Consider the following 12,146-nt stretch of genomic DNA (forward strand, 5'->3'; position numbering starts at 1 on the left):
AGGTCCATGAATCAAGGTAAATTGGAAGTGGAAACAAGAGATAGCAAGAGTGAAAGTTGACATTCTAGGAATCAGCGAACTAAAATGGACTGGAATGGGTGAATTTAAATCACATGACCATTATATTTACTACTGTGGGCAGAAATCCCTCAGAAGAAATGGAGTAGCCATAATGGTCAACAAAAGAGTCCAAACTGCAGTACTTGGATGCAATCTCAAAACGACAGAATGATCTCTCTTCGTTTCCAAGGCAAACCATTCAATATCAGAGTAATCCAAGTCTACGCCCCAACCAGTAACACTGAAGAAGCTGAAGCTGAATGATTCTATGAAGACCTACAAGACCTTTTAGAACTAACGCCCAAAAAAGATATCCTTTTCACTATAGGGGACTGGAATGCAAAAGTAGGAAGTCAAGAAACACCTGGAGTAACAGGCAAATTTGGCCTTGGAATATGGAATGAAGCAGGGCAAATACTAATAGAATTTTGCCAAGAAAATGCACTGGTCATAGCAAACACCCTCTTTCAGCAACACAAGAGAAGACTCTACACATGGACATCACCAGATGGTCAACACCGAAACCAGATTGATTATATCCTTTGCAGCCAAAGATGGAGAAGCTCTGTACAGTCAGCAAAAACAAGACCGGGAGCTGGCTGTGGCTCAGATCATGAACTCCTTATTACCAAATTCAGACTCAAATTGAAGAAAGTAGGGGAAACCACTAGACTATTCAGGTATGACCTAAAGCAAATCCCTTATGATTATACAGTAGAAGTGAGAAATAGATTTAAGGCCTAGGTCTGATAGATAGAGTGCCTGATGAACTATGGAATGAGGTTCGTGACATTGTACAGTAGACAGGGATCAAGACCATCCTCATTGAAAAGAAATACTAAAAAGCAAAATGGCTGTCTGGGGAGGCCTTACAAATAGTTGGGAAAAGAAGAGAAGTGAAAAGCAAAGGAGAAAAGGAAAGATACAAGCATCTGAATGCAGAGTTCCAAAGAATAGCAAGGAGAGATAAGAAAGCCTTCCTCAGAGATCAATGCAAAGAAATAGAAGTAAACAACAGAATGGGAAAGACTAGAGAACACTTCAAAAAAATTAGAGATACCAAGGGAAAATTTCATGCAAAGATGGGCTCAATAAAGGACAGAAATGGTATGGACCTAACAGAAGCAGAAGATATTAAGAAGAGGTGGCAAGAATATACAGAACAACTGTACAAAAAAGATCTTCACAACCCAGATAATCACGATGGTGTGATCACTCACCTAGATCCAGACATCCTGGAATGTGAAGTCAAGTGGGCCTTAGAAAGCATCACTACAAACAAAGCTAGTGGAGGTGATGGAATTCCACTTGAGCTATTTCAAATCCTGGAAGATGATGCTGTGAAAGTGCTGCACTCAATATGCCAGCAAATTTGGAAAACTCAGCAGTGGCCACAGGACTGGAAAAGGTCAGTTTTCATTCCAATCTCAAAGAAAGGCAATGCCAAAGAATGCTCAAACTACTGCACAATTGCACTCATCTCACATGCTAGTAAAGTAATGCTCAAAATTCTCCAAGCCAGGCTTCAGCAATACATGAACCGTGAACTTCCTGATGTTCAAGCTGGTTTTGGAAAAGATAAAGGAACCAGATATAAAATTGCCAACACCCGCTGGTTCATTGAAAAAGCAAGAGAGTTCCAGAAAAACATCTATTTCTGCTTTATTGACTATGCCAAAGCCTTTGACTGTGTGGTTCACAATAAACTGTGGAAAGTTCTTCAAGAGATGGGAATACCAGACCACCTAACCTGCCCCTTGAGAAATCTGTATGTAGGTCAGGAAACAACAGTTAGAACTGGACATGGAACAACAGACTGGTTCCAAATAGGAAAAGGAGTATGTCAAGGCTGTATATTGTCACCCTGCTTATTTAACTTATATGCAGAGTACATCATGAGAAACGCTGGGCACAAGCACAGGCTGGAATCAAGATTGCCGGGAGAAATATCAATAACCTCAGATATGCAGATGACAGTACCCTTATGGCAGAAAGTGAAGAGGAACTAAAAAGCCTCTTGATGAAAGTGAAAGAGGAGAGTAAAAAAGTTGGCTTAAAGCTCAACATTCAGAAAACGAAGATCATGGCATCCGGTCCCATCACTTCATGGGAAATAGATGGGAAACAGTAGAAACAGTGTCAGACTTTATTTCGGGGGGCTCCAAAATCACTGCAGATGGTGATTGCAGCCATGAAATTAAAAGATGCTTACTCCTTGGAAGAAAAGTTATGACCAACCTAGATAGTATATTAAAAAGCAGAGACATTACGTTGCCAGCAAAGGTCCATCTAGTCAAGGCTATGGTTTTTCCAGTAGTCATGTATGGATGTGAGAGTTGGACTGTGAAGAAGGCTGAGCACTGAAGAATTGATGCTTTTGAACTGTGGTGTTGGAGAAGACTCTTAAGAGTCCCTTGGACTGCAAGGAGATCCAACCAGTCCATTCTAAAGGAGATCAGCCCTGGGATTTCTTTTGGAAGGACTGATGCTAAAGCTGAAACTCCAGTACTTTGGCCACCTCATGCGAAGAGTTGACTCATTGGAAAAGACTCTGATGCTGGGAGGGATTGGGGGCAGGAGGAAAAGAGGACGCAGAGGATCAGATGGCTGGATGGTATCACGTACTCGATGGACGTGAGTCTAAGTGAACTCCGGGAGTTGGTGATGTACAGGGGAGCTGGCGTGCTGCGATTCATGGGGTTGCAAAGAGTCAGACACGACTGAGCGACTGAACTGAACTGAAGAGCAATAAATTAATTAAATGGAAAAAATAATATAAAGAACTATTAACTATATACACACAATAACTAAAGATGAAAAGATAACTCTAAAGAGTATCCTAGGTCTAGAAAGAGTGCTCAAGGAAGGAGTAACTTGTTAGAGGCTCCCTCCCCATGGCTGAGATTCACTTTCTTTCAAGATGTAGGTTTAGCCTATTGGATGATAGAGAAATTTTCTCAGTTGCCTGAGCCAAAGCTGGTATACCGTCCAGGCAAGCAGGAGATACTTCTTTAGGCTGCAGGAGGGTAGAGACTACCAAATAGGCATGCTGAATGAGCTAGGCATCAGGAGCCCACTGTTTGATACTAAGCCTGGTGTGTGTGGTGTTCACATTGGGAGAAAGTACAAAAACCCTCCAGGGTGCAAGTGGACGGAGGCTGGCAGGTAGTGAGCAGAGGGAAAGCACCAGGGCATCAGGAACCCAGCTCAGAGAAGTGTAGTATGAGGCTCATAATATTCACATTGTGAGGACTGCGAAAAAACAGGGTGGGCCAGGGCTGCAAGCTCACCATGGGATCTCATACTCCTGGGGTCCTAGTGGAACAGAGCGTCACTAAAGTTCCACACATGCACTCCTAGTAATCATGAATTTGGAGCAAGATAAGGCAAAATCAAAGCACATCAAAAAATACAAGAGAAGCCTTTGCTCCTGCAGTATCCCTCTGCTGCTGCTGCTGCAGCTAAGTCACTTCAGTCATGTCCGACTCTGTGCAATGCCATAGACGGCAGCCCACCAGGCTCTGCCGTGCCTGGTATTCTCCAGGCAAGAACACTGGAGTGAGTTGTCATTTCCTTCTCCAATGCATGAAAGTGAAAAGTGAAAGTGAAGCCGCTCAGTCGTGTCCAACTCTTAGCGACCCCATGGACTGCAGCCCACCAGGCTCCTCCATCCATGGGATTTTCCAGGCAAGAGTACCGAGTGGGGTGCCATTGCCTTCTCCAGTATCCCTCTAGCACCCCATTTTAAATCATAGGTTTATTATGCAGGTATGATAAGGCCAAGTCATAGCAAACACCCTCTTCCAACAACACAAGAGAAGACTCTACACATGGACATCACCAGATGGTCAACACCGAAATCAGACTGATTATATTCTTTGCAGCCAAAGATGGAGAAGCTCTATACAGTCAGCAAAAACAAGACCGGGAGCTGACTGTGGCTCAAATCATGAATTCCTTATTGCCAAATGCAGACTGAAATAGAAGAAAAAGAAAACAACAGAGAAGGCAACAGCAACTCACTCCAGTACTCTTGCCTGGAAAATCCCATGGATATAGGAGCCTGGTAGGCTGCAGTCCATGGGGTCGCGAAGTCGGACACAACTGAGCGACTTCACTTTCACTTTTCACTTTCATGCATTAGAGAAGGAAATGGCAACCCACTTCAGTGTTCTTGCCTGGAGAACCCCAGGGACAGCAGAGCCTGGTGGGCTGTCGTCTATGGGGTCGCACAGAGTTGGACACGACTGAAGCGACTTAGCAGCAGCAGCAGCAGGGAAAACCACTAGACCATTCAGGTATGACCTAAGTCAAATTCCTTATAATTGTACAGTGGAAGTGAAAAACAGATTTAAGGGATTAGATCTGATAGATAGAGTACATGATGAACTATGGAATGAGGTTCATGACATTGTACAGGAGAAGGGATCAAGACCATCCCCATGGAAAAGAAATGCAAAAAAGCAAAATGGCTGTCTGGGGAGGTCTTACAAATAGCTGTGAAAAGAAGGGAAGCCAAAAGCAAAAGAGAAAAGGAAAGATACACCCATTTGAATGCAGAGTTCCAAAGAATAGCAAGGAGAGAAAAGAAAGCCTTCCTCAGAGATCAGTGCAAAGAAACAGAGGAAAACAACAGAATGGGAAAGACTAGAGATCACTTCAAGAAAATTAGAGATACCAAGGGAAAATTTCATGCAAAGATGGGCTCGATAAAGGACAGAAATGGTATGGACCTAACAGAAGCAGAAGATATTAAGAAGAGGTGGCAAGAATACACAGAACAACTGTACGAAAAAGATCTTCACAACCCAGATAATCACGATGGTGTGATCACTCACCTAGATCCAGACATCCTGGAATGTGAAGTCAAGTGGGCCTTAGAAAGCATCACTACAAACAAAGCTAGTGGAGGTGATGGAATTCCACTTGAGCTATTTCAAATCCTGGAAGATGATGCTGTGAAAGTGCTGCACTCAATATGCCAGCAAATTTGGAAAACTCAGCAGTGGCCACAGGACTGGAAAAGGTCAGTTTTCATTCCAATCTCAAAGAAAGGCAATGCCAAAGAATGCTCAAACTACTGCACAATTGCACTCATCTCACATGCTAGTAAAGTAATGCTCAAAATTCTCCAAGCCAGGCTTCAGCAATACATGAACCGTGAACTTCCTGATGTTCAAGCTGGTTTTGGAAAAGATAAAGGAACCAGATATAAAATTGCCAACACCCGCTGGTTCATTGAAAAAGCAAGAGAGTTCCAGAAAAACATCTATTTCTGCTTTGTTGACTATGCCAAAGCCTTTGACTGTATGGATCACAATAAACTGTGGAAAATTCTTCAAGAGATGGGAATACCAGACCACCTGACTTGCCTCTTGAGAAACCTATGTGCAGGTCAGGAAGCCACAGTTAGAACTGGACATGGAACAACAGACTGGTTCCAAATAGGAAAAGGAGTATGTCAAGGCTGTATATTGTCACCCTGCTTATTTAACTTATATGCAGAGTACATCATGAGAAACGCTGGGCACAAGCACAAGCGGAATCAAGATTGCTGGGAGAAATATCAATAACCTCAGATATGCAGATGACAGTACCCTTATGGCAGAAAGTGGAGAGGAACTAAAAGCCTCTTGATAAAAGTGAAAGAGGAAAGTGAAAAAGTTGGCTTAAAGCTCAACATTCAGAAATTGAAGATCATGGCATCTGGTCCCATCACTTCATGGGAAATAGATGAGGAAACAATGGAAACAGTGTCAGACTTTATTTTGGGGGGCTCCAAAATCACTGCAGATGGTGACTGCAGCCATGAAATTAAAAGATGCTTACTCCTTGGAAGAAAAGTTATGATCAACCTACATAGCATATTAAAAAGCAGAGATATTACTTTGCCCACAAGGTCCGTCTAGTCAAGGCTATGGTTTTCCAGTGGTCATGTATGGATGTGAGATTTGGACTGTGAAGAAAGCTGAGCGCTGAAGAATTGATGCTTTTGAACTGTGGTGTTGGAGAAGACTCTTGAGAGTCCCTTGAACTGTAAGGAGATCCAACCAGTCCATTCTAAAGGAGATCAGTCCTGGGTGATCTTTTGAAGGACTGATGCTAAAGCTGAAACTCTAGTACTTTGGCCACCTCATGCGAAGAGTTGACTCATTGGAAAAGACCCTGATGCTGGGAGGGATTGGGGGCAGGAGGAGAAGGGACAACAGAGGATGAGATGGCTGGGTGGCATAACCGACTCTATGGACATGAGTTTGGGTGAACTCTGGGAGATGGTGATGGACAGGGAGGCCTGGCATGCTGCAATAAATGGGTCGCAAAGAGTGGGACATGCCTGAGCGGTTGAACTACTGAACTGAAGGCCAAGTCAGGAAACAATTGCCATTGAAAAAATAGTTTGTTACTCCCAGTTCCCAAGAGGAGAAAGGAGGCCATGCCACATAGGGCCACACAGGATCCATTAGTCAGTCAGGAGGCAGAGGGAGTGAGAGGAAAACATGGGCAAGAGTCTTTATTGTGGTCTCCATGGGAAAGAATGGGAGAGGCAGGGCAAATAGGCCTAGGATTAAGTAGCTTAGATAATTTTAGTGAGCTCCAGGGGGTAGGGGCTGCTCCTGGTTGTCTGATAACTGGCCCTAGAATGATTAGTGTAAAGGAACAGTGGCCTAGTATGAGAGCCCAATAAAAGACTGGTTGAGGGGTATAGACTCTGAATTCTTTAGTGTGCATCTTAAAGCTGTGCCTGCAAACAAGCCCTTTGCTGTCTCTAGGAACTGGCTACCTGGTAGTCCCTCCAGGGCCAGCAAGGCCCCAGATGACAAACCATCAGAAATACATGGTTAATACCACCCCCTACTGACAAGATGTGTTTACTGCAGAGGAGAAATGCTTTATTACCATAGATCAAGCAATGCTGCTGCTGCTGCTGCTAAGTCACTTCAGTCGTGTCCAACTCTGTGCGACCCCATAGACGGCAGCCCACCAGGCTCCCCTGTCCCTGGGATTCTCCAGGCAAGAACACTGGAGTGGGTTGCCATTTCCTTCTCCAATGCATGAAAGTGAAAAGTGAAACTGAAGTCGCTCAGTCGCGTCCGACTCCTAGCAACCTCATGGACTGCAGCCTACCAGGCTCCTTTGTCCATGGGATTTTCCAGGCAAGAGATCAAGCAATGAAGGGGGGATTTATAGCTGAGAAGCATTTATTACTAACCAGCAAATCTACTCAGACTATTGATCATCCTGTTTATAGATTTTCAACCAGTTGAGTTCAGCTCTGTTTATTTTTTTATTTCAGTTTTTTGAAATAACCAGTCATAGTCTTTTGCCAGAGATTGGTCCAGAGCAGCGTACGTCTAAGCTGTGTTGACCTGAAACAAATAGGCTGCCAGGCTTTTCTCCAAAAAGATGGGTTTATTCTGAAGCAACAGGGAATTGCAGTTGTAGGTCTGCAACCATGGTGAGCCACATGCAAGTTCACCCACCACAAGGAAAGATGCACATTTTCATAGAGGGAAAAGGAAGTTGGGAGGCTACAGTGAGCAGAGTCCATAGCTTTTCATTGGCCAAGTCCTTGCCAGGAAAGGAATCTTTCTTAAAACTGTTGCGCTCGGCTATCACTGCAGGGTGTGAGAGCTCCCCCTTCTGGTTTCCCAACTCTATTTAACGCAAGTTTCTGTTTAATAAATTTTTTAATAGCAAATTTAGGTAAGCTAAACTAAAAGGAAAAGTTTGCTAGAGCTTCTGGGGATGAAAATGTTCTATGTCTCTTCATCGCATCTGAACTAGAAAATGCAGCTCTACTGCTACTGGGATCCAGCTTGTGACACAGGAGGCCAGCTTAAGGCAATGCCAGAACAAAGGAGGGTAGAACTCAGAGAAGAGCTGAGGAAGGAATACCACTCCTAGAACCTACCTGGGGCTTCCCTGATAGCTCAGCTGGTAAAGAATCGACCTGCAATGCAGGAGACCCCATCTGATTCCTGGGTCGGGAAGATCCCCTGGAGGAGGGCATGGCAACCAACTCCAGTATTCTTGCTTGGAGAATTCCATGGACAGAGGAGGCTGGCGGGCTGCAGTCCATCAGGTCACAAAGAGTCAGACATGACTGAGCGAGTAAGCACAGCACACAATCTGACTTGTCTCTGAATTTCCTGTTATGGTAAATAATAAATATCCTTATGATGCAAAACCATTTGAGCCAAGGTTTTCTGTCACTTGAAACCAAAAGTACAATAACTGATTCAAGTTCTCACTATATTTTATTCATACTTCTGCTATAGTATTTATTGCTTTTCATCACAACTATTTATTCTGAATTTATCTTCATAACTAGACTATTGTCTCCTTGCCTTGAGCTTGTCTTAGTTAACTTAATCTTTCTAGATAGCAGATAAAAGCTATTATATATAAAATAGCACAGGAAACTGTATTCAATATCCTATAATAAAACATAATGAAAAATAATGTAAAAAAGAATATATATACATGGGTATATATATATATATATATATATATATAAAACTGCATAACTGAATCACTTTGCTGTACATCAGGAACTAGCACCACACTATAAATCAACTATACTTCAATAAAAAAAGAAATGGACAAAAAATAAATAATCATAACTGTAACACATGCTTTAAAAAAAAAAAAAGCATGCAGTGTACCAAATAACCAGAAATTAGGAGGTCAGGAAAACCTGATAAGCTGGAATATTTGATGAGCTAGAATATATGATGAACCAAGTGACACAGCCCCAAGCTCAACCAGGAAGTTCGGGGGAGTTTTGACCATCTATTGGAACACCAGTGTGAAGACTGTGGTTGGAGTTAGTTGTTACAGCATCTAAACCCAGGAAATCTGGGCATTCACTACCAGGTAAGGCTCATCTCTGGAATAATCTGAATGAAATAGAGCTGGTTGGGAGTTAGGTTGGTGGGTTTCTGTGGACTGGCACACTTGCAGTTGGATATGGCTGCTGAGCTCTGCCTTGCTTGCTTCAAATGGTGGAAAATACCAGTTCTGTAAAGCACTCTGCCTACTTTGCTCCCGTTCATACTGGATCCGTGCTAGCTGCTGAAAACTCTCTAGGGACACCACTTCTTGCACATTCCGCGCATTGACCAATCAGACAATATTCAGAGAGGCCTACAACGTGCCAGACTTCGTGCCAGTCTGTGAAGATATTACAGTGCTGCAAGAGGCAAGGAGCTTACTGTCTGATTCAAAGATTTCCAAACTTTCTTGGTTCACAGTAGTTTATTTGTTGGTGTCAGTAGTTTATTCACAGCACCCTTAGGCTGAAAGAAATTCCTATCAGTTCCTTTTACTTAGAAGTTAGATCCAAACAACTTCTGTCTGAACAACTTAGTAGCTATTTTAAGATACAACTATAAATTAAGGGGGCTTCCCAGGTGGCTCAGTGGTAAAGAATCTGTCTGCAGTGCAAGAGATGCAGAAGACATGGATTCCATCCCTGGTCTGGAAGATACCCTGGAGGAGGAAATGGCAACCTACTCCAGTATTCTTGCCTGGAAAAACCCATGGACAGAGGAGCGTGGCAGGCTACAGTCCAAAGGGTTGCAAAGAGTCGGATATGACTAACACACGCACTATAAGAAAAAGTAACATCTTTATTTCACCCAGGGGATGCCTACCTGTTGGACATTGTACAACTTCTCCAATCTTGGAATCAGATTGGACATCTCCAACCTCATTCCCTAAACAGAGTGATTTTTGTGAGGTTCTAGTTTTCTATCACAGTTGTTAGAAACCCAGCTTGGCAAAGATATGACATTATTTAAAATATAGTGAAAAGAAATGCAGTCTAATGGAAATCATGAACTACCTCCCCTCACAAGAAGGATGTCAAACAGATAACCTCTACTTCCCTCAAGTATTTAAAATACGCTGCAGTGCCCCTGAGAGTACATCTGTGGTACCCCAGCACTGGGAGATGATGACCTAGAAATAGGTCTATGATTAGAACTGTCCAAACCCACAGCAGAGTTTCTCAAACTAGGAGCACTTAAATGTGTGTTCAATAATGGATGTCTTTACACAACCGAAAGCCAGAGGATTCTGGATCAGCCTCTCCTGTACTTTGTGGCAGAGTGAATACTCTGTGCTAGATAAGGGTGATCCTGAAGGTCTTCCACTAAACAAACACCATAAATTTTGTTGTTGTTTAGTCGCCAAGTTGTGTCTGACATTTTGTGACACCATAGACTGCAGCACACCAGGCTTCCCTGTCCCTCAGCACCTCCCGGAGTTTGCCCAAATTCATGTCCATTGAATCGGTGATGCCGTCCAACCATCTCATCCTCTGTCATCCTCTACTTCTACCTTCAATTCTTCCCAGCATCCGGGGCTTTTCCAATGATTTGGCTCTTCGCATCAGGTGGCCAAAGTATTGGAGCTTTAGCATCAGTCCTTCCAATGATTATTCAGGGTTGATTTCCTTCAAGATTGACTGGTTTAATCTCCTTTTGGTCCAAAGGACTCTAAAGGATCATATTTTCTGAACCACAAATCCAGAAACAAGGTGGGTGAACTTTTAAAGACAAAGAACCTGAATGTTGTCTTGTTCTGCCCTGGAAGGCTTGGACACATTGTGGCCATCTATGAGAAACCCCAGTAAGAGACCAAACTCCAAGTCCAGCACCAGCTGAGTCTCAAAGAGGCTGCAGAAATTCCTAAATTCCCATATGCATGCTTGCCTGCAGCCTGCACCAGAAGAAAGTAAGGTGGGATAGAAACATGCTTAAAAGACTACCTGGTATGCATGTACTGTAGGACATCTACAAAACTGATGCAAAGCCATTTAAATCCATTTTTCTTATCCTTCTCAATCCATCATTTACATACATATATACATACATACATACATACACACACAGAGTCATCTGACTTAAGGATCCTAGTAAATAGCTTTAGCAAAACAAAAGTTTGAAGAAAGAAAATGGACTCCTGAGACAACCTAGCACATTTATAAATAGGTTTATTATACCAGCTCCTAAAAAATATAATTGAGGGAATTTTCTCAAGTGATAGCAATGGTCTATTTTTTTATGGAGTTGTGGCTCAGTGGTAAAGAATCTGCCTGCATGCAGCAGGAGACACAGGAGACTTGGGTTGGATCCTGGGTTCGGAAGATCCCATGGAGGAGGGAACGGCTACCCATTCCAGTACTCTTGCCTGAAAAATCCTATGGACAGAGGAGCCTGGCGAGTTACCATCCAGGGGGCTGCAAAAGAGGGACCAAGCATGCAACAATAAGTGGATAAGGGGTGAATAATCAGACAAAACTCACCTAACTGTGGACAGATGCACTAATTTTAATAGAGTAAAATGTTAACCAACAGTAGAATCTAGGTGGTGGATATGGGAGTGTTCACTGTAAAATTCAACTTTCTGGGCATGTTTTTAAATTTCCATGATAAAATTTTGACAAATGTTTACATTTTAACTAAAAATAAAATTTAAATCCACACTTAAGATTTATACATTACAGTGTATGTTAACGATAGCTCCAAAAAAAAAAAAGCATGAGAACTGAGGAGGGTGTGGATTTAAACCAGACTAAATCTAGCATATTTATGGATGTGCTTGGTAGGCAACTGATTCTCTTGAAAAGGTAACTAAAAGAAGCTAACTTCAGCCCAGATGGCTACGGAGGGCAGGGGCTTTCTTCACATATAAGTCCTTTCTCGCCTTTGGTATCTCGCTCTCCTCTTCTCTCTTCCCCCCCTCTCCCGGCTCCACGCCGTCTCTCCGTCTCCCTCTTTCTCTCTTCCCCCCACCCTGTCTCCCTTGTCTCTGTCTTTCTCTCTCCGCCCCCGCCCTACCCCCCCACCCCGCCTCCCTGTCTCTCTCTGCGTCTCTGTCTCTTTTCCTACCATGAGCGGCTGGGTCAGAAAACTCGAGAGTGGTTCTGTACCTTTCTGCAGCTTCGGAACCATCGGAGCCACGTCAAATGCAGACTCTCGAGGTCTTGCCTGAGAACCGCCGGGTGCACCGGGTTAGGCCCCGGAGCTCCGCAGCGAGCCTGGGCCCCGGCAGCTCCGCCCCGCGGAGAGCCCCGCCCC

At 43.5% G+C, this 12,146-nt stretch overlaps 1 long non-coding RNA gene across 1 annotated transcript; it reads right to left on the reverse strand.

Moving 5' to 3' along the window:
• Nucleotides 1–11,042: 11,042 nt before the first annotated feature.
• On the reverse strand, nucleotides 11,043–12,131 carry LOC114112790 (uncharacterized). Its single transcript, XR_003588009.3, has 2 exons — nucleotides 11,999–12,131; nucleotides 11,043–11,305 (listed from the first exon to the last, which is right to left on the reverse strand). It is a non-coding gene; the product is annotated as an uncharacterized LOC114112790 (long non-coding RNA).
• Between the last annotated feature and the right edge of the window lie 15 nt (nucleotides 12,132–12,146).

This window comes from Ovis aries, chromosome 2 (assembly GCF_016772045.2).
Source record: "Ovis aries strain OAR_USU_Benz2616 breed Rambouillet chromosome 2, ARS-UI_Ramb_v3.0, whole genome shotgun sequence".
NCBI classification, from domain to species: Eukaryota; Metazoa; Chordata; class Mammalia; order Artiodactyla; family Bovidae; genus Ovis; species Ovis aries.